Below are 22702 nucleotides of genomic sequence, written 5' to 3' on the forward strand. Positions count from 1 at the left end.
TCCCTCCAAATTCACCCTCCGCTTCTAATTGAGGTTGGATATGTCACTGGTTCTTTCATCCCTTTGACTGAAAATTTTGATCCCTACTGGGGCATGAACAACGTTAGGCAGAGAATCACTGAGCTGTTATCAATGATATGAATTGGTGTGGATGAGGATTGTAGGAGCAGATTCAATAGGCGAGTACGCAGTATCTGGAGTGCAGGGAGCGAAGCCAACCTGTTCGCATACTTTAGTGTGGCACGTTTTGTGTATCTGGGGCATGTGACTTGAGCAGAGTGAGGTGCTGGTTCCAGGGGTCTTAACAGAGGAAAGCTTAGCCCAGCCTCAGACCACAGCAAGTGCTCACATGCTTTCCTTCTGCAGGTGTGACAGCTAACAGGACCCTGAGACTCCCGTCATCACTGAGTTAGCTCTCCAACTCAGTAACTGGGTTCATTTCAACACCCAAACTGGTTCCACATAAGCCAAGTTCAAAAGGAAGAGATGCCTGGATTCTATCAGGCCAACAAAAGGTGATGCTGTTTTTCAGGTTGAAACTTTCCAGAGCTGTTCACAGACGTCTTTACACTATTGGTCATTTATGCAGCCGATTTGCCTGTTTATCGTTCTGGGAAGTGCGGAAGGAATGTTTACACAGAGATTTCAGTGATGGTAAATGGAGTAGTTAGACCACGAAAGGGGTGCATTTGCAAACACGGACATGGCAGCAAATGCTGGGATTGTCCTCCCAGCTTCTGCAGATAGACACTCGGTGGGTGACACAATTCATCAATGACTCCCCCTGTGTGCCCCTGACACACACTGGTTCTGCATGGGAGGCTCTCCAGGACGGAAGGACAGGGCTCCCCTTGGTCCTCTCTCTGCTCGGCCTACAAGAGTTGAGCTGTTGCATACTCTCCCCGCTGAAACTGTTCTCTCCGGGCTTCTGGCCTCAGCACTAAGCGCTTCTCCTCCTGCTCTCTGCTTGTCCTTCCCTGAGCTGGGGTAGAAGAGACTAGGTCCCTCCAGCTGGGGTGGATGCATAAGACCCCTGTGCCTTCCCCCTCAAGGAGGGCTAGGAGGAAAAGGCAGTCCCAGCAGCAATCAGGCTAGATGGGCCTCGCTGGCCCTGGTGACAGATGAGAAGCACACCCTCCCTGCGCCAGGCTCAGCAGCACCAGCCTCAGCGGCAGGGCCCAGGGCAGTGCTCAGGGAGCTGGGGGAGGCAGTCCATCCCACTCACAAAACTCAGCCCTGGCAGGTTCCAGGAGCAGCAGAACCAGGTTCACAGAAAGACTAGGGCTGTCCAACCCAGAGCAAGGAGCAGTGGTGACAGCGATCCCACAGAGTGATGACAGCGGTGGCAGCAGCAGTAATGGCATGCACAGTGACCAGGAGAGAAAGCAGCTCCAGGATCTAGCCACGGCGCTTGACACATGGAGGAAGCTCAATGCATGTTTACTGAATAAAACAGAATGAACGGTACTGATGGATGAACAAGGAGATTTCATGACCCCACAGGCAAAATGCCTGCGAGCACAGGCCTGGGGACCGCGGGGACCGCAGCGCCCTCGCCCAGGCGGTTGGCAGGGACAAATTCCTGGAGCTCATGGGCCATCTGGGTGTCTCAATCCTCTATCCTTATGCCCACCAGTTTCTGGTTCTTAGGGGAGCTCAATACATATTTGCTGAATTGAATCAAATGTTTGTTTCAGACCAATATGTCCTTCAGTTTTGGTCTTCAAGTTTTGGAAAACTGGACCAAGAAATACCCGTCAGCCTTTCCTCTGTGATGTTGTGGAAGAGAAGCAAGGGCCTCACCCACATTCAGTTCTTCTCCCTGGCACAGCCGGGCCTGAGCACAGCCCAGAATCCTGGGCCGCAGCCACCAGAGCAGATGCTGTTCCTTCCCGCATGTGTCTGCTCGGGGGTGAACGTCAGCAGGCGCCGTCTGTCACATCCCACCACCCCAGGGCTGCGCCATGCAGCCCGCCCCTCTGTCAAGGGGAGCAAGTCAGCATGGGGGAAGGGGGACTGTCTCACCGCGACGCCTCCGGAGCTGTTCCTGGAGTTCCAGGAGGAGCCCCGCAGGCTGGTGGGGCCTTACCCCAGCCCTCACCAAGGTCACCCATCATGAAGACACCCCGTTTCCTGGCCTCTGGCCCGGCGCCCTCCACGAGGAGGCTCCCTTCAACCCTTCCCTGTGCTGCTCTCTCCCTTGTGCAGGGGCAGGGCTGACCTGGCTGGAGTCACCCTTTCTCACCGGGACACTGCGGGGCATGTGTCCACCAGTAAACCGGCTGAAGCCTGAGGCGGGTGGTCAGAGCTCACACGGGAGGGCCGGGGCACCATCCTAGGAGGGCCTTGGCACCAGAAGTTCCACAGAGCAGTGCAGAGGGCTGCTCAGCCAAGCCCCCGGGGCTCTGCCCTGGGCTGTGTCTCTTACAGAGCCTCTCCTGTAACAGTAACTCAACACAAAAGCTTTGAAACTACCCCATTCTATGCCTTACACCAGTCCTATTCACAGAGGACACCCCCACTCTTGTTTCTGCACGTGGAAGAGAGGCAATTCGAGGATTTAGGGCCCTTCTGTACCAGCAGCCCCGGGAGCCTGGCATCCTGGGAGGGGTGTCCATCTTCCAATTACATACGTCAGTGAAATGTGCTGTCCATCACACAGTCAGGCTTGGAGGTCATTATTTAAGTCAAGAACAATAAAAATGGAAATCATATTTAGAACATACATCTCCCCTAAATAAGAGGTCTATTAGTGCCTTTGTTATGTCATGGTCTGAGCATAAATGAGGCTGTGTTGGGTCAGATAAAGGTGATCTGGGGGTATGGATATTTTCTATCACCCATATTAGATAAACTGTCTTATTTTCTTCCTCCTTCTCTTCCTCTTAGGTTTTTTTTCTCACTCTCTCTTCTAGACTTAACCTTTGCTGACAGGGGCACCCCGGGTCTCTGCTGGTATTGCTACATTATATTGTTGGTATTGGGTGACAAAAAGCTGCTGACCCCTACATGAGTCTTTCCAAAGACTGGGAAGACCCCAAGGAATTGTGTGATCTTAAAATATATTTGGGTACATTAACACAGAAAAGCAGAACTCTCTCTCCTGATTTTCAGAAACTTAGATTTTAAATGAAATTACTGTTCTTACTACAAAAGTAATACAAGATCATTGTAAACAATTTAGAGATTGCATATAAGCCAAAGAAAACAAAACTAGCCATAATTCCGTCATCCAGCCAGAACCACATTTTCACTTTGGTGCATGTCCTTTCAGAGTATATGTGTGGGGTAACTGCGGGTAGTAACTGATTATATATACTCCATTTCCCCTAGAAGTGACGGGATTTTTTATTACTCATATATCATAAAATTGTTTCTAGGTTATTAAGTTTTCTTCCATGACGTTTCGAAAGGTTGCAGTGTTTCCTTTATGGCCATACTATTCCTCATTCTACCAGGCCCTGCTGTTAGCCATTTAGGCTGTTTCCGACTTTTCCCCTTAGGCTGTTTCCGACTTTTCCCCTCACTAAAGAGCCGCAAGAAATGTTCCCGCAGCTCTCTCTCTGCGCACATCCAGGATGCTGTCCTCAGGATAAATTCCCAGGCTGGGATTGCTGTGGGATGCAGACAGCTGCTCCAAATAGCTGAGCCTGGCGATCGTTCCCCCGCCCTGCCCCCAGCCACAGATGCAATGGCTTTCAGAAATAAGAAAGTGAACAAATAAGAAACTTAAGGGTGAATCAGGAACTGCCACTCCCCCAAATTAGTTTTCTCTCTCCTCTTCCAGCATATGGTGTAAAAAGGCTCTTGTAAGATTTCTCTGTTTTAATTCTATAGAAAAAATAATTTGTGGCTTGAGAAACCCTCATAATCGTGCATGAGCAGGGAGAGTGAGGTAAAGAGGACTTCCTGTGAATTATTCCACTTGTAACTTCCCATACGCCCAGTGTTTATGAAGCTGATCCCTTGGTCTTCCCTAGGATCTTTTTCATCCAAGTAAATGCCCCCGAAGCCAGGGGAGAAGGTCAGCATGCAATTCCCAAGAGGCAGTGCTGAAAATCCATACGATGCCACCAGGCCACACACCGGTGCACGGTGTGGCCTGGGGGAAGTTTCCTCCTGTTCTGTGCCTCAGGGCCAGCCACCTAATCTAGGGGCTCACAGCAGTGGAGCTGCCAGCAGCCTGCCAGAGCTCTGCCGCTTGTCTGACACCGAGAGATCCCTTCCTGGCGCTGTGGCTTCCCCCTTCCTCTGCTCTTGGACGGCTGGAATCTGTGCGAGCCCTGGGATGTCCTTGAGGCGGGCAGGCCAGATGGGGAGCTGGCAGCCCCTTCCCATCTGGGGGCTGAGGCGCCTTTAATTTGGATACCTTAAAAGGCTCGCGGGAGCCAGGGACTGGGTTCTTATCTCCTGTGCTCTGGACGGGCCTTATTTATAGCCCTGCTGGCAAGAGCAGCTCAGCTGGCCGGCAGCTGCACACACGGTTGGTTCGGGGAATCCAGCAAGGCAGCTGTCCTGCGCTGTCGCCGTCCCCTCTGGTCGGGCTGGAGGGCAGAAGACAGGACGGGTAAGGACTACAGTTTCCTCCTCTCTCTTTCCTCTCCCTTGCCATCCTTCCCACCCTGTGCCTGCAAAGCCTTAGAGGCCAGCTGGGGAGGTTCGTGTTCTGTGCAGACAGGGGACCCCAGCCCCGGGAGGGAGCTCTCTGGCACTGTGGACTTGCAGATGCCGAGCAGAGACCCAGGTGGCATTGGCAGCTGGCTCCCCCCAGCAGCAAAGCTCCTGCCCCACAGGCCCTGGGGAAAGAGCGGACCTGTCCTCCCCAAAGCCACAGCAGTGTCCTGCAGGAATGCAAAGACCATGGGAGAACCCTGTCCAGGCTACCCTCTCCCAGTGGGAATCGGGAATTTACACGGACTTTTGAACACTGGAAAGCTCTTTTTGAAAGAGGAAAGAAAAAGAAAAAAATTACGAAATAAACATTGGAATGGGGTAAAACCACAGTACTCTTGAGCTTTTTCTGCCTGACAGGATTTCCGGATGGCCTGGGGTGAAGAGGCAATTACTGATGAGTCTGATTACGCTGGGAAAGTACGCTTATTCAAGATGACCTGTTAGGGCTGATGGTTCGAAAGTACAGAGAGCTATTGTGTGCTTTAAAAAGGAAACATTAATATTTTACTAGATTCTAGAGCAGGATGTATGCAAAATGCACAGTACTGAGTAATGCTCAGGGCAGTCACATCATAATGGTCCTACTGCTAGAGTGACATATACATGATAACAGGTGTCATACAGATGAACATCCTCCAGCCGGACTCCACGCGAGGCACTTTATCAAGTCCAACCCGAAAAGAAAGCAGAAAGTGTCAGACCAATTTTTCTTTTTTAAATAATTCTGAAGTCAAAAGACAGAATGAGCATGTGCGTTAACGGCTGACGTTATTTTATCACGTATTTGCTCTATATAGGTTTGTTGTTGCTTTGTTTGTTTCTTGAGGGATGTTATTTGAATTCTGTTTTATTCGTAGGTCTGTAACAACAAAATGTGCTGTACTAAAGCCGACTACATTTTGAGATCTATCCTATCTTACCAAAGTTTTTGTTTTTAATGGAGTAGCTAACTAATCAACTCAAATGATTACATTTTGGAGGCTTTTTCTAATATTAAGATAATACTTTCATGTACAGCTTCTGTGAAAGTTGCCTATTTTCCCATAAAGCATACGTGCCCTGACTGCCCGCTGCTCACCCCCATCTTGCTGTCTTTCCGCACGTTTTGTGCTTTTGGATTTTATCAGCCTGTCCAGTGCATCCAGAGTCCTCCGTCCATCTCAGCTCCCTGAGTCAGGCCGCACCTCTCTCTGCAGTCCCACAGCCTTAGCACAGGCACCTACATGCTCTCTACTGGTCTCTAAAATATTTCCTATTTAAAAATAGGTGGCCAAGAGACACTGCCTTCAAGTCATCCTCTCCCCTCTGTTAAAAAACAAAACTCAACCGAGTACATTTCAAAGATCTTCTTGGCTTCATTCAAGGATACATGAATCAGGCTGCATCCAATCCAGCAGAGAGAAAGGAGCTCCAGGAGCTCTCCAAAGAGAAAGACTCTTCTAGCAGAAGGAGCAGGAGCAAGGAAGTTATACGAGGGAAAAGCAGACTGGTGATTGCAGGTCACTTTCCTTTAGGGGGCCGCAGGGGTCTGTCATGCAGGCCTGACTGGCACTGCCAGGTGACTCCTGCCTGCTGGGTTCAAGATTCCATTTCTGGGAGAAACAAAATGACAATGAAGTGAAGTCTCAGTTTTGTGATATGGGGCTTACCATAAGTAACTCCATTTGGGGCCTGTTGTCTTGTTCTTAACACCCCCGAAGAAAGAGGCGAAATGATATTTATAAAGCTTATGAATATAATTTTTCCTACTACACAAATATACATTCACCATAGAAAATACAGACCAGCAGAGAGAAGACAGTGGAAAATTATGTGTAGTTTTACTCCTCAAAAATAACCACTGTTAGCATTTTATTGTTTATCTTAATTATTTCTTGATTCTAAGAGGTTCTTGATTGTAAGACCAACCATTAATTTAATACTGGTTTTAAAAGAGGGAAAAAAATTCCCACTACGTTGTACAGACTGATGTATCTTAAGATGAATCCAAAAACAATAAATTATGCGGGGAAATATAAATTATAATTAAGGAAAAAAAATATATATGGTTGGGTTCCTTGGTAGTCTACTTTTTGTCCAACTTGTAGTCAATGTACTTTTACTGAGTATTCAAACTCTCATTCTTTGAAAATTGGTTATCTTTACGTGACATTGTGACTTCTTTTACTTAGAATATTAAAATATTCATAATAGTTGGATAAATGGGAATTAAAAAAGCATAAACTGAGATTTAGATAAGTAATTTTCATCAGAATGTAGCTTGTCTTGAAGGGTGATCTGCTGATTTCTGTACTGCAAATGCTGCCCACTGAAGAGAGGAACGCTGACTCATCCTGTGCCTCTATCTGTACGCCCCCAAAACTTGTCTTACTGATTTTCTTCAGTGTCATTGATTTGTCAGCCTTTCCTCACTTAGTCTCCAATATACCAGAATAACAGGGAAAAGTAGAAAGGAACTCACATAAGTTCTGAGCAATTTGGTATTTAACAGATGTATTTCATAAACGTCATTAATTTTTTAAGTATAAGGTTGTAAAAATAAAATAAATTTTAACTCTGAGGACATTTTTACAACTTGGGGCTTTGAACTTAAAAGATAAATTTTAGATAGACGGCAGAGCAATAAAAATTCATTTTAACAGAAGACTTTTGTTACAGTTAAAAAGTAATACTTGGGGCCAGCCCTGTGGCCCAGTGGTCAAGTTCACGGGCTCTACTTCAGCGGTTGGCATTCTGGGTTCAGAACCCCAGGCAGGACTTACACGGCTCACCAAGCCATGCTGCAGTGCCAACCCACATACAAAATAGAGGAAGATTGACATGGATGTTAGCTCAGGGCAAATCTTCCGCAGCAAAAAAAAAAAACAGAAAAGGAAAAAGTAATACCAAAAAGTGAAATGGAGATAAAACCATACCAAGCCAATGACATAAAATATGCTCCATGTGTTTATTAAGAAGGTGTTTGAGGGAAAAGTGCAGGAGTTTCGTTCTGGTTTTCGCCGCTGGAGACCTGTCTAACCAGCATGAAGGGGGCAGGGGACCGACGACTTTCAGTGAGTTGGAGGCCCAGAGCGCTTTCTTCCCAGCTCACGTCTGAGCTGGTAAGTCGGGACTAATTTCACAATGTCAGTGCGTGGTGCAGCACGACACAAAAGAGAGAAGACGTGACGTTGCTCACTCCCCTTCTCTCAAATTCACACCCTGTGGGAAGATAAACCATTGCACCGCGGCACGCAAGGTTCCAGGATGACTTCTTGTAGGTAGTGACTAAAACGCCGAACAGCACAGCCGCTCAGAAGCTTGCGGCACAGCTGCGGCACAGAACACACACAACGATCACAAGTAAAGCTTGCATAGAGTTGGTAATTTTTAAAAGTCAGAATACAAAGCTTTATTCATAATATATAATCTTAACTGTCATATATATGTATTTTTATATAAATACTGAAAAATATAACAAAATATATAAAATTATTGTTTTTATTATTTCATTATTGAGACTAATCATGAAAGTTTTCTTATTGCAAAATTCCATGCAAATATAAAGCACTCTAATTATCGCTGCCAATTATGAAAACTGTAAATAACCAACCAGAACGGTCAGCCTCTTAAAAATAATAGATAAAATTTATTCAATGAACTAGATCCAGGAACTATGTATTAGCTTATTTAATACTCACAACCACGCCAAAGGTCGGTACTATTATTATGGTTGCTGTTCCTACTTTCAGCTAAGGAGACAGGCTTAGGACAGCGCTCTCCGAGCTAGGGATGCGCTCTGCTGTGGGGACTTGGGCATCGAGCGCGTCAGAGGCCCCGAGGGAGGCTCAGGGCCGTGGCCCGGGGTCTGAAAAGCGCACAGGGATGCACGCGACAGGAAGAGGGGCGACCTGCCTGCAGGAGTGTTACTGGGAACAGGAAGGAAGTACTGGGCGTCAGGTTTACAGAGAAAGCAGCACGGAGCCTGGAGGAAGGAAGGAATTACACAGACGGAGGAGGTTCGGGGCGCAGGCTGTGAGCAACCTGGGGACGGAGACCGCGGGGACGGGCGCGCCGGGTGAAGGGGGGTCCCACCGGGGGACAGTCCGCGGGAGGCGCTGTGCTGGGGAGGCGGCTGCTTTACTTCTCTTTGTTCTTTTTGGGACATTTCTAGAAACCAACATTTTGTAAGAGGAAATGAAGCGGTCACTGGGCTCCCCAAAGGAAAAAGGAAAAAAACCTTCTCTGTCAAGGATCTGAATTGGGACTAATTTGAATTCCAAATTTAAAATGAAATGAAGCGCTGGGTTAGAGACGTCCTGGAGCTGGCATTTGGGAGCTTACCGTGCGCAGGCGCGGTTGTGAATGCTGCACGTGCGTGCAAACACACACGCACAGGCTCGCGTGAGCCGCACAGCGGCCTCCGGGAGAGCGTCTGGTCTCGTCGTCGTGTCTGAGGACGCCGCGGGGTCGGGGCGGGGTCGGGGAGTCCGCGGCTCTGGGGGCGTCCGGGGCTCAGAGCTGGGAGGCGGGAGCGGGGATTTGAACCCAGGCAGCTCAGGGCCCGACCAGAGGCTGTTGGAAAGGTCTCCACTGTGGAGAAAGGACCTCACCTTAAAAATGACCGAGGGCTTCCAACTTATCCTGCACGTTCCGTTTTTTAATTCTCCCTTTATCTCCAGCGCGATCTCGAGAGCAAGGGAAGGGCGTAACGCTTGTACCCCAGACAGCTAATACTGCAGCCGCCTAAAAGATGTTTGCCGAACTAAATTGTTGTGTTTAATTCAGGCGTGAAGAAGTGTTAAGATCCAAAGGAAGGAGCCAGAAGTTGTCCTTGTTGGCTAGTACTTTTCCCCTGTGCAATACTGGCTAGGAAACAGGCTTGACATTCGCTTCCTACCCTTTATACACAGCACAGGAAGTAATTAATGATCATAACAATCTTTTCTTAATGGAAGTTTTATTGGGCGATAAAGACTAATATTTGATGATATGTATCTCTAAGGGGTAAGTGCTCTGCCTTGGAAGTTTTCATTCACCATAGTCAGTGTGTGTGAGGTGTGTGGTGTGTGTGCATGGGTGCTGGGGGAAGGGAAAGATGATGGAGATGCTGAATAAATTCTAAACGCTATAAACTTCCTTTTTCAAAAGCTCTCCAATTTTTTTCAGAATCCCTTAAGTCATTTATTAGGAAACAACATTTTGCTGTCTTTAAATATAGTTTAGTAAACAAAAAAACAGGTAAGAGAGAATAGTCTCCTTATGTCAAAACCCCAACTTTGATTACACTGAATTGCCCACCAAGTGTTATGCCCTTCCAATCCCGAAAGCAGAAGACAGAGGTCACAGGCCTTTCGCATCAGTTAGCTGAGTGAGGAAATGATAGCACGTGTGTGATGTACGGACAGCTAAGAGATTCCGAAAGTGCGACGAGCTCCCTTCGGCGCCTCTCTCTCCGCTGCAAACTGAAAATGCAACAATCCTATGAACAGGTGCAAGTTATTGGCTTCAGATTAACCAGCCTGGGCAGTCATCCAAGAGAGGGAAGAAATATTCACAACAATTCCATGTCTAAAATGCTCTCAGATGGAAAAACTCTGAGGGCAGCAAGGAGGGTGGAGTGAGCATCTTCTAATTAAAGCAGAGTTCTCAACAGGTCAGAAGGTTTGGAAATTCACAGTGGCAAGTCCAACATCATGTAAAGCATGGAATTTGGACGGAGGAACTGATAAGGCCCTCAGCCGCCATGATTAAGCGTGGCGGCAGCCCGTCCTCCAGCCTAGCTGTGGGGTAGCCCTGGCGGGTGCTGGCACCCAGCCGCGAGCTGCCTCTGCTTCTGTAAGCAGCACTTCACCGTTTTCTGGGAAGCAGCAGCAAAGCTCCTGCAGCCTCAGGCAGGAGCAGCTGGGCGGCTCCGAGGCCAGCAGGAGCTCAACTGAACCATGAGCCTTTTTTAAATTTCTCATCTGTCACAGTACAAATGTGCCCTTTACCCCTTTCGCCCTCCCCACCCCCACCCTTCCTCTCCGGTAACCACTAATCTATTTTCTGTGTCTATGTGTTTGTCTGTTGTCGTTGTTTTATCTTCCACATATGAGTGACATCATATGGTATTTGGCTTTCTCTGTGTGACTTATTTTGCTAAAAAAAAAAAATTTATCATATTTGTAACTTAAATTAGACCGTATCTCCCTCCTGCTCAACACTCTCCGATGGCTTCCCAAATCAAAACAAAATCCTCACGCTACATAACCGACAGAGCTCTCCACGGCCCAGGCCCAGCCTCCTCTCCTCCCTTTCTCCCCTTTCATCTAGGGTGCTCCAGTCACACTGCCCTTCCCAACAGTGCTGACCAACTAACCTGCCCCAGGGCTTTTGCACTTGCTGGTGCACAGGTCAGGCTCTCCCCCAAGAAAATCGCACACCTTCCTCCCTCCTTCATTCACACACATCTGAGAGCCACTCCTGAAGACTCCATCTAAAGTGACACTCTCAGCCACTCACTAGCTCCTTGCCCTGGTTTACTTTTCTTCAAAGCACTTGTCATCTCACACATATACACACCCACAAAGTTACATATATGTCAGTGTTTGTCTCTCCTCAGTAACACATAAGCTCCAATTTCAGCAGAGACTGCCTGTTTTATTCACAGAGATATACCCAGTACCTACACAGTGAGGGGTGAAGGTAGGTGCTGAATAAGTATCTGTCAAAGGATGAAGCCTTGAATAATCCATTTTCACACCTTTCCTTTGAATTCATAGAAACCTTTTCACTGTAATAGATCTATCATCACCCGTCACAAAGTATTCTTATTAGAGTCCAAGTCTAATGCTCCCCATCCACGACTCAGACCTCATTTCAAAAACCCCCACAACACTGGCATTTGGTTAAGGGAGAAGGTGGGAGGCGGGGGTCAGGCTGCCTGCGCTTGGGTCCCAAGCTTTGCCACTTACCACGAGGCCAGGCAAGACTCCAGCGTCCCAAACCCTCATCTGTGAAATGAGGATAACAGCAGTAGCCTCCTCGGGCCACCATGAGGACTTGACAAGGCGCTAACCGTAAAGCTCCCGTTCCTCCGGCTCGTACACGTGCCGGAAAGCACACCGTGCACGGCTGTGCTTCACCCGTCTGACTTCACAACCACCACAGGGCGTGGGTGCTGTTCTTATTCCCAATCTGTGGAGGAGGAAACACACCGAAATGCAGAGGAGCGTCTCAGCCAAGAAGATGGAGTTGCTGTAACAACGTACCCTAAATTAGTCTAATTAGTCGTGTGAAAGAACACACAGTTATTCTCGCACAGTTCTGGAGGTCAGAAGTCTGACTCAGGACTCACAGGGCTAAGATCAAGGTGTGGGCAGGGCTGTGATCCTTCTGGAGGGCCTGCGGAGGAATCCGTTCCTTTGCCTTTTCCAGCTCCTGGAGGCCGCCTGCATTCTTTGGTTCATGGCCCCTTCCTCCACCTCCAAGGACAAGGACAGCGATGTGAGTCTTCCAGCCTCTCTCTGACTCTCCCGCCTCCTCTGCCGCCCGTAAGGGCCGTTTGGATTACACTGGGCCCGCCTGGATAGTCCAGAATACTCTCTCCATCTCAACACCCTTAATCGCAGCTGCCGTCCCCTCACAGATTCTGAGATGGGGACGCGAGCAGCGCTGGGAAGCCAGGATTCTGCCCACCCGCTACAGAGAGCAGAACTGGGAGTTGAATCCGCGCCGACGTCTTGACTGCTGGACTCCGGTCGTGCACAGCGAGGCCTGTGGTGTGCAGTAGATCTTTGGGCCTGTGTTGTAATGAAGGAGGATGGAAAGCTTGGATCTCAGATTCAGGTTTTATGTACGACACCAAACAGGACAGTTGGTCCCCTTCGCCTGTCACCTGCAGTATAGGATGCTGAAGAGCCACAGTTAACTCAAGTCATTTTACCTTAACAATGTAATTTTTAAAATAACCAGTCTCACCGCAAACATATTATTGACTTTCAAGAAGCCACAGACATTCGATAAAAGTAGGTCACAAAGTGGAAATGACAGCCCTGCTTGGAGACAGGCCACTGCGCACCGTCCCAGGGGGGACGGTGCCTGGGCAGCCCAGGGCAGAGCCGGAGCAGGACGCCCCACAGCAAGGGAGCAGGCGAGGAGGAGCCCGTTACCCCCCGAGAGAGGCAACACGGGGGACCGGGGACAGGGAGGCGGCCCAGGCCACGACGACAGGGGCTGGGGAATGTCAGCAAGTGGCAGAGCAGTCTGATGCCCCAGGAGCAGCGGGACAGGGAAAGCGAGGCCCCGGGTCAGCCACAGGAGGCGGTCACCCGCAGGCCTCCAGTCGGACTGCTGGCAGAGGATGACTCCATCCCCCGGGGGCTGGGAGGCTGTTCCGAGGCCCAGCAACTGGGGCAGCTCAGGCCGGAGCTCTAACCCACGAGGGAGGCAGGGGCCAGGCAGAGCCTTATGTGGGGACAGAGGAAGCGGCACTGGGGGAGACCAGAAGGTGAGAATGGACTGCAGTTTGGGGACGACAGGGCATCCATGCTCCGCAAGCCCCGCCGCCCAAATCTGTGGCAATTGAACCACGTCCAGACCTCCCTTGAGTAGCACGGGGCTGCCCCTTAATACACAGGTATTCCCCCCAGCCACTTGGGGAAGGCTCAGGAGCCGCCAGGGCAATGGGGGTCTGAAAAGCCTGGGGTCCCCCAGCGGGGCGGGATTGGGGAAAGGCCTCAGCAGGCACCTGTGTGACAGGAGCATGTCATGACTGAGTTTTGGGGGCAGGTCCCCAGTTGCATTATTCTGACCCTTTCCTCAATATGTACATCACAATGTTAGAAATTAGAGGTGAATAAACTCATGGGCTATGTGTGTTTGTGGCAAAGCAATAATAATAATGGAGATTGTGTGCTATGGACCTAATTTCCTCGATTATTCATAGTTAGGGTGACCATAGAGTTTATGGCCCAAACTGGGGCACTTTGCAAGGGAAAGAGAACACTTTTATTAAGTATGCCAGGTCGACAGGTATAAACGGGCAGGTCCTGGGTGCCCCTCCTGGGGGAGGGTCGGGTCTCTGGGCCCCAAGCCTCACTCACAGGAACCAAGGCCCTGGGTAGAGCTGACTGGCTGGAAACATGATGGTTTAGAGGGATCCCTCAACCCCCATAAGCTTCCTGCCCCCTCAGACCTTTTCACTCCTTTCTCAAGGAAGATAAGAAACCTGGAAGTACATTTTCCTATCAGGGCGTCTCGGCAGTGATCCCCACACTGGCCACCGTGTTAACGTCGGATGTGTTTCTTTCACAGAGATTGTCGACATTTGAGAGTTTCGGGCCCCACCTTGTGGCTTGATTTTCCGGTGACATTTTCCTAAATTGGGGTGCTTTTCTTCTCAGTTGTCGCTCCGCAAGTTCCGTAAAGGAACCACAAGTTCACAAGCCATCCTCCCTTGCCTGAGTCTGCCCGAAATGGAAGTTTCTCAAACGAGGGGTCAGCTTCATAATTCTTAGTGAGCCGTCTGAAACATTTAGTGGGTTGAGACCAAAAATTTCTGACAATAAAATGAAATAACCTAGAATAGAGAAAGATAGAATAAAAAGGAATAGAATGCACCTCCCATTCTAAGGGTAAGAGTTATTTCATGACGGTATTTTTCCAGCACTACTCGCGGGCTGTGGGAAGTGACTGTGATGTGACAATGTGCTTCCTCGCCTGGGTTGCTGTCAGAGCTGGAGGCTGCCTGCTGGAAACCATGTTTCCACGGTTCCTTCCTCCTTTCTCCTGAATCCTTCACTCACTTCCTCCTGCGCCCCCCAGACATCCCTCTCTCTCTCTCTCCAGACGGCCTAGTTTGAGCCTTTAGGCTGGAGCCCATGAAATTGTTTCCTGCTTGATCAATTCTCTAACCCTGAGTCTGCATGGAAAAAGCACAAGAACAAAACAAAACAACCAACCAGCCAGAGCTGTTCACCCAAGAGAGAAAGGGTCCCGAGAGCAGAGATCCCTGAGCTTCAAGGCGCCTGGCTGCCTCTGAGCAGCTCCACAGCTCTTCTACAGCACCTGCTGGCCAGCACTGCTGGTGCCGAAGTGTGGAAGCGCCAATTGTCGTAATTCACCTCCCTTCCGTGCCACAAAATAAGTAAAAAGTCTCACAGCCTGAGCGCCTGGCACCTCTGCGCCGGCGCTGGGCCTCCAGCCTCTTCCTGCAATTCGGCAGCAGGGCTGGCAGGCGGTTAACTGGTTGCCTCCACATCAAAGGCTGCCTTTCATGACTGCTGGCTAGGGGGAGTGGGAGGGGGACCCCGTGCAGAGCAGAAGGCAGCGACCCCTGGCAGGATGTCTGGAAGGAGAGATAAAGCAAACTGCAGAGGTATTTTAATAGACATGCTGTTTCCATTCTTCAGCATGTGTTTTTCATTCTGGTTTTGGTTACTTTTGACTTGAGTTATGGAGCTCTGTCTCTTGGTTAAGGTAACTTAGATGGGATTGCTTCTACACATCAAAAATGAGTACTGACTTTTTTGGGTGGGGCTGGGAATGATGGTAAGTGGCCAAGACACAAAGCACGTTGCCTTTCAGAAGGCTGGAAACTCTTCTCTTCCCTCTTCCTCGTGGGAGCAGAGAACCCATATTTCCAAGAGCTGAGAGCACTTTGACAAACGCAGATGGTAAAACATTACGTCCCCTGTAAAAAGCCAACCCGATGGTGGAACGGTGGGGCCAGTATACGGCCAAAGAGGAAGCAGACGCCTTTTAAGCAAAGGGGCAGGACAGCAAGATGAACAGTCTTCCTGCTACAGAAATGTGGGAGATTCCTCTGAGGTCTCAAGCAAGTACTTGCTCTCTCTCTACCTCAACCTCTTCTCCAAAATGCACATAGTGACATTTGTAAAGAGCTATAGTCAGAGTTTCTGAAACATGGTTTTGAGATCCTCAAGTGGCTTCTGAATAACTGAAAGCTGTACTACAATTTCCAGTCACTCAAAAAGCTGCCCCTTGCCTTTGCCTGAGCCATCTGGCGCTGTTGGCCTTTCCCAGCGCCTGGGTACCATGATCCCTCGATGCTACGGTAAAGACAGAAGCATCCTCACTCTGGGGCAGAGATCAGGAAGAGGAAGGAAAGGGAGGCCCAGGGACCTGGTGCTTGACACCACCGCCTGCGCCTGGCCCAGTGCAAACACCCTCAACTTTCATCAGCCTTTGAACAGACTCTGCCGGTTTCCCAAGTCTCCAAGCTTCAGGAAAAGGCAAGAAGCAGGAGAGAAAATCAGGGCTCTGACTTTGCTGTCTGAAGCCTCTACTCTGGTTTCCTCATTTTCTGAGGGACACAGTGTCTGTTGAACGAAAAATGTCAGAACGAAAAATAGTCATTCTGCAAGGATTTTGGTATCTTGGCCATTGCAACCCATGGTGTAACTTATCCAGACCATTGTTTTCTCAATCAAATCAAGAGGACATACAAATCAACCTAAAGACATCATTGAGTGGCAGTATTAAACTGCAGACAGTATTTCATTTCATGGAGATTTTCATCTGGAGCATTTTGTTATCAAAGAGAAGTCACATCTGTTAGGACAAAAAAAAAAAAAAAAGGCAGAAAATGTGTTTTAATAGTCCTGATGTTTTTAAGTGGCATGTGGTTCAGTTTGTAGGTTCGTGTCTAACCTAGAGCTATAATCCTGTAATGAAAAAGTAAATCAAACCACGAAGAAACTATAAATCAAAAATGTTGATCCTTGTATGTGAGCCATTGTTCCCATCACAATTTTGCTTCCTCAGTGGCTTTATCCTATCTAACACCAAGTTTCTTTCTACACTGGGCCCCAGCAATCCCCATGCCCGTGTCCATACATGACATTCATCTCCACACCTGTCTTGCCACCAACTTGGGAAAGCCAAGAGTTAGTTGTACTTCACAGGAATCCTTGCTATTCTCACCAATGACAACAGCATCTTAAAACCCCAAAAAGCAAACAAGTTACAAACACGAGCAAACCAACATGATTTTAAGCCAGAACAGCCAGTTCTTACCATTCCTTCTCCTGTCTGATGGCCTAGACCGCTGCTGGGCAAGTGTCGTTTTGGAGGACCTGCAACGTGAGCTGGGGGGAGCAGCCCCCCCACTGTCTTCCATTACTGGGGCAAGTGCTCTGGGCTGACCCTGCACTCAACTACGGGACCCCAAAGAGGCGAAAAGCTGATGGGAACAAAAGGGCTTAATACTGAACTCTGGGCTAAACATAAAAACAGCGTGGTGAGCAAATAGAGATGTCTTTTCTGTTAAATCAAAGAAACAAATCTGGAAAACTAGATCTTGGAAATTGAGTCCCTGATGGAAGGGACTTGATTTATGAGGCCAGCACAGCACCGTGCCTGCCACTCAGTAGGTGTGCCTTGATTTAACAGGACAATTGCAATGCAGTGAGGAGGGGATACATTTGTCATGCTGCTCAGAAGAACGAGATTATTTTCCTTACCTCAGGCATTGGGCTTTCGGTAGCATAATTGTGAACCTAACACAACATCCAATGTCCAGTGACCATTCGGATCCCCGGCCTCCTCCTCTTAAACCCTGGCCTGTGACCTTAAAGAGAGCAGAGCTCTGCCACAATGCCCCAGATCACTAGCACCAAATCAAATTTACAAGGACTCTGTCCCGGGCACTCCACGTGGAGCTGGCCACCCTTCCAGGTTGGTGATAAGCTGGTAACTCTGGGACAGGCACCACATTCACTTTATTCTCACTTCAGAGACTTGTTTATCAAGGGGAGCCCGGACCACATGGAGTCCGACCAGAATCTACATCCCTCCCTTGAGTCCAATCTACGCATCCCACAAGGCCGCCAGCCACAGGGCCACCAGGCACCGGACCGCCGCTGGCTGCAGAGCTCCAGGGGCCCCATTCTCGGGTGTGGATGGAGCCCTTGCAGCTGGGGGGCTCGGCAGCTCTCGGGGAGACACACCATCTCTTCTCCCGGCCCCCAGCCTTCCAGTTCCTCCTCAGCCATCCTTCTCTCTGCCCACATGCATCAGATTCTTCCTCGTGTCACTGTTAACTATGAGTACTTTGCTCCTATTATCAGTAGAGGTGTTATGGGTTGAATTGTGAACCCCAGAATTCATACGTTGAAGTCCTAATCCCTGTACTTCAGAATGTGACCTGATTTGGAAATAGGTTGGCTGCAGATATAATTAGTTAAGTTAGGCGTGGGCTCTAGTCCAGTGTGACTGGTGTCCTTATAGAAAAGGGAATATCTGGACAGACACACACACACGGGGAGAACGCCATGTGAGCATGAAGACAGAGGTCAAGGGGACACTTCTACAAGCCGAGGAACGCCAAGGACTGCCAGCAGACCACCAGAAGCTAGAGGACAGGCCTGGGCCAGACTGTCCCTCAGAACCAACCCTGCCGACGCCTTGCTCTCGGACTGCCAGCCTCTAGAACTTCGAGGCAAGGGTTTCTGTTGTTTAAGCTGCCCAGTCTTTGTGGTCCTCTGTTACAGCAGTCCTAGCTGACTAGTGCAAGGGGCATCCAGTGGCATCTCTCTCAGAAGATGAGGAATTGTCTTCTTGAAACCTTGGCCAGGGCACCCCTACCCCTCTCCACTGGACCCTCTCCCCTGGTCACTGTGATTGTCCAGTGAGGCTGAACTATGCGGCTTTCTACAGATCCACGTCTCAGCCTTTCTGAAGTATGAGTACAGGAAAACCTACCTTATACACAACGAATATTAAACGAACGAATAAAATGCCCATATACATCTCTACCAAGGAACCATATGTATAAATATACTTCATAGAGAGATAAGTCTTAAAGAGGAAAGAGAACACTGTACCTCTGCAAAAAACTTATCCACAGTTGTCTCCACAGAAAGAGAAAGTGAAGAACCGAGGCTGCTCCCTGGATCATCTTCAATAAGTGGAGATGGTACCTGGGTTTGTGGACCCACTTCTCTGAAGACCTGCAGCTCTGAGCTACCCGCTCATGACATCAAACTGTTCTTTTGGTTCTTGTTGGCGTTGTTAAGCCCATGGGTCTCTACGGCTTGTGTTCAGTAAGAAGAACATAAGCGGTTTCTGCTGGGAGGAGCGTGTCCCAGCGGGCCAGGCTATTTGCTCAGGTGTTCCCCTATCTGCCTACTACATCTTTCAAACCGGAAGGCCAAGCATTCAGGAAGGTCAGCTCGATCAGCCCAGCGGCGACTCCGTGATGAGCTTTGAGTGGCCTTCCATGGCCCTTTGCAGAGTCAAAAATGAGAACAGATATGAGACACCAGCTCTCTGTACTGCATATAAATCTCCACCATTGACTCACATGTTTGAAATCATTCCACCCCACCTCCATTACAAAACAGAATGACTTTCCAACATATGTGGTTTAATTCAGTGGTTCTCAATGTGTGGTCCCTGCACCCCTGAGTCCCTTTCAAAGGGTTTGTGAGGCCAAAACTATTTTCTTCGTAATAGTAAGGTGTAATTTGCCTTTTTCACTGTGTTGACATTTATATTGGGCACAAAAGCAGTGGTGGGAAAACTCCTGTGCCTTAGTGGGAATCAAGCTGGTGACTCCTGTAAGGGAGGCAAAACTTTACCTCTACCCTCTTAGAGTCTCCAGCTGGGCCTAAGAATTAAATTGACATAAGACAGATTAATAGGAGAAAAGCATACAGATTTTTGCACGTACATTGGAGCCTCCATAGGACAATGAAGACCAAAGGTGTGGCTGGCCCTAATCGTTCATATACTAGGTTGAACAAAGAGAGGCAATTGTGGAAAAGTAACTAAAATATATGAGGAGGCTTAAGGAAGATAAGAGGTATTTTAATAAGGTTTGTTTTTACATAATTCTCCCAGTCTTTAAGACCCTCTCTGATGAAGAGAATGTGTCTTTCCTCCCAGCACAGGCAGGACATCTTTCTTTCTTTCTTTTTTTTTAATCCTTCAGTGCAACCCAAATTGACTTGGGCAGGCTTGAAAGTGGCATAATGCTTTATTTTGAAGATTTGCCCTGAGCTAACATCCGTTCCCAATCTTCCTCTTTTTTTTTCTCCCCAAAGCCCCAGAACATAGTTGTGTATCCTAACTGCAAGGCCTTCTAGTTCTTCTGTGTGAGACCCTGCCACAGCATGACCTGATGAGCTGTGTGTAGGTCTGCACCCAGGATCTGAACTGGTGAACTCCAGGCTCCTGAAGCAGAGTGTGCGAACTTAACCACTCAGCTACAGGGCCGGCCCCAGGAGGGAACCTCTCATATGAGATTTTCATCTCCCGCTTTCAGGAAAAAAAGCAGAGGTCAGAGGGCTCTTCTTGTATCTGCTATTTTTCAAGTGTCTTTAGCTCAAAATAATCCTTTTGCCAAAGTGACGTATTTTGGGTGGCCCATTCTGCCACCCTTGACTCCAAAGGATATGGGTAGTTCTTGTACCCTTCACCACCGAGCACTAGCAGGAAGAGGAAAAGTCCAGTCTCGCTTCTGAATGACCTTGATGAAACAGTAAAAATTACTAATTTCATTAAATGTAGACGCTTGAACACACATCTTTTTAATATTCTGAGTGACCAAAGGGAATGCATAAAACACATCTGTTCATGTCCAAGAACTATGGTTGTCTTGAGGAAAAGCAGCTGTGTAATTGCGCAACTTATGAGATGAACTAGACGCTTCTTCCATTTTTACTTGAAAGAATGGTTGACAGACAAACTATAGGTATTCAGAGTTTGGTAGCAGACATTTTTCTCAAAACTGAACAGAATGAGCCTCTCGTTTCAAGGAAAGCAACTGACAGTATTTGTTTTTAAAGATAAAATTTGAACTTTCAGGTAAAAATTAGCATTTTGGAAAATTCAGATCTGTCACTATGAGCTTGACAGCTTCCCAATGCAAAAAGGCTTTTCTGAAAAGACGCATGGTGGTATCAATGAAGGTGGTTTAGGGGGCCGGCCCTAATCCAGCATAGTGGTGCAGTGGATAAAGTCCACGTGGTTTGCTTTGGCGTCCTGGGGTTCACAGGTTTGGATCCTGGGTGTGGGCCTAGCACCACTCGTCAAGCCATCCCACATAAAATAGAGAAAGATTGCAGATGTTGGCTCAGCAACAATCTTCCTCAAGCAAAAAGAGCCAGATTGGCAACAGATGTAAACTCAGTGCCAATCTTCCCCCAAAAAATTAAAAATAAAAGGTGGTTTGCTGACAGTGGATAATGAAATGTGTCAACATTTGGAGGATCAATATAACCAATATTTTCTTTTCTTTCTTTTTTTTTTTAAAGATTTTATTTTTCCATTTTCTCCCCAAAGCCCCCTGGCACATAGCTGTGTATTTTTAGTTGTGGGTCCTTCTGGTTGTGGTGTGTGGGACACCGCCTCAGCGTGGCCTGATGAGCGGTGCCATGTCTGCACCCAGGAGCTGAACCCGCAAAACCCTGGGCCACTGACGTGGAGCACACGAACTTAACCACTCGGCCATGGAGCCGGCCCCAATAACTAGTATTTTCTAAATATTGCAAAATAACACGTAGGTAAAAGATCTATTTAAAGTTCAAGATAGACCAAATGGGTTTTAATGGAACCGAATATGAAAAGTTTCTTGATGCTGCTTCAGATTCCACATTGAAACTAATCTTTAAGAAACTACCTCCTGTCAAGTTTTAGCGTGGTATCAAAAATACGTATATTGAGAATTACCTGAAATGTCTATCAAAATACTCCTCTCTTTTCCAACTACATAATCTGTGTAGGCTGCACTTCCTTCATATATTTCAACCAAACTATATATCTCAACAGATGGAACGTAGAAGCAGTTACTAGAATCCAACTGTCCAGCTGTCTTCTAAGTCAGAAATTAGAAAGATTTTCAAAAATGTGAAACAATGCCACTCTTCTCACTATTTTGTTTTTGAAAATATAGTCATTTTCCAAGGAAAAATTTTATGTTAACGTGTAATGGGTTTATTACTGTTATTTTTAAATGAAAAATTTTTGGTTTGTCAGTTTTAATTTCTAATATAGTAAAAATCAGTAGCTCTAACTGACATAATATGAAAAGCTCTTTGGAATCCTGAATAATATTAAAGTGAGTTTAGAGGTTCTGAGAACAAAAAGGTTGAGAAGAGCTGGTTTAACTCAACTTGAAATTGATTGAGTATGGTTCCTCACACACTTTTGGTTCCCCTTAATACTCCTCACCTACCCCCACTGCATAAAGTCCTGAGTCACAGATGCATCTTTTGGCTTAAATAACCTAGATGAATGTACTGTGTGTGCTGTGCTTCCTCCACGGAATATCATTCAATTCGAATGACCCCTGCCGCTTAACTTGTGGGTAAGGCAACAGAGAAATCCTTCAGGAGCCGGCCCCATAACCGAGTGGTTAAGTTCACGCACTCTGCTTCTGTGGCTCAGGGTTTCACTTGTTTGGATCCTGGGCACGGACATGGCACCGCTCAGCAGGCCACAATGAGGCAGCGTCCCACATGCCACAACTAGAAGGACCCACAACTAAAAATACACAACTATGTACCGGGGGACTTTGGGGAGAAAAAGGAAAAATAAAATCTTCAAAAAAAGAAAGAAAAAAGAAATCCTTCAGAGGTGCATGGATCTCTTGTGCTTTTAAGAAATTTGCTTTGGTTAATTTTTTTCTTTTTTGGTTCTATTTTATTTTTTTTTGTAAAGATTTTTTATTTTTTTTCCTTTTTCTCCCCAAAGCCCCCTAGTACATAGTTGTATATTCTTCGTTGTGGGTCCTTCTAGTTGTGGCATGTGGGATGCTGCCTCAGCGTGGTTTGATGAGCAGTGTCATGTCCGCGCCCAGGATTCGAACCAATGAAACAGTGGGCCGCCTGCAGCGGAACGTGTGAACTTAACCACTTGGCCGCGGGGTGGGCCAGCCCCTTGGTTCTATTTTAGAAACAATTTTTCACTGGACTCATTTTCCCAACGCGTGCTAATGTGGTTTTCATAGACACAGTTTTGTTCTTGCAAACTGTGTCACGAATCATTCCACTGCCTATTGTGAAGTCTCTTTCCATCTCTGTTTAAAAACATTACCGAAATA

At 47.7% G+C, this 22702-nt stretch overlaps 1 protein-coding gene across 2 annotated transcripts in view; it reads left to right on the forward strand.

The window, feature by feature from the left end:
• The first annotated feature begins 3983 nt into the window (after positions 1–3983).
• FHL2 (four and a half LIM domains 2) overlaps positions 3984–22702 on the forward strand; it is a 69045-nt gene continuing 50326 nt past the window's right edge. Inside the window, exon 1 of one of the 2 annotated variants that reach the window (XM_070573365.1) lies at positions 3984–4567. The gene's annotated coding sequence lies outside the window, so the exon portion shown is untranslated. The remainder of the gene's footprint in view (positions 4568–22702) is intronic. The other variant, XM_070573367.1, reaches the window with a different exon arrangement.

The sequence above is a fragment of the Equus przewalskii genome, chromosome 14 (genome assembly GCF_037783145.1).
Source record: "Equus przewalskii isolate Varuska chromosome 14, EquPr2, whole genome shotgun sequence".
Taxonomy (NCBI): Eukaryota; Metazoa; Chordata; class Mammalia; order Perissodactyla; family Equidae; genus Equus; species Equus przewalskii.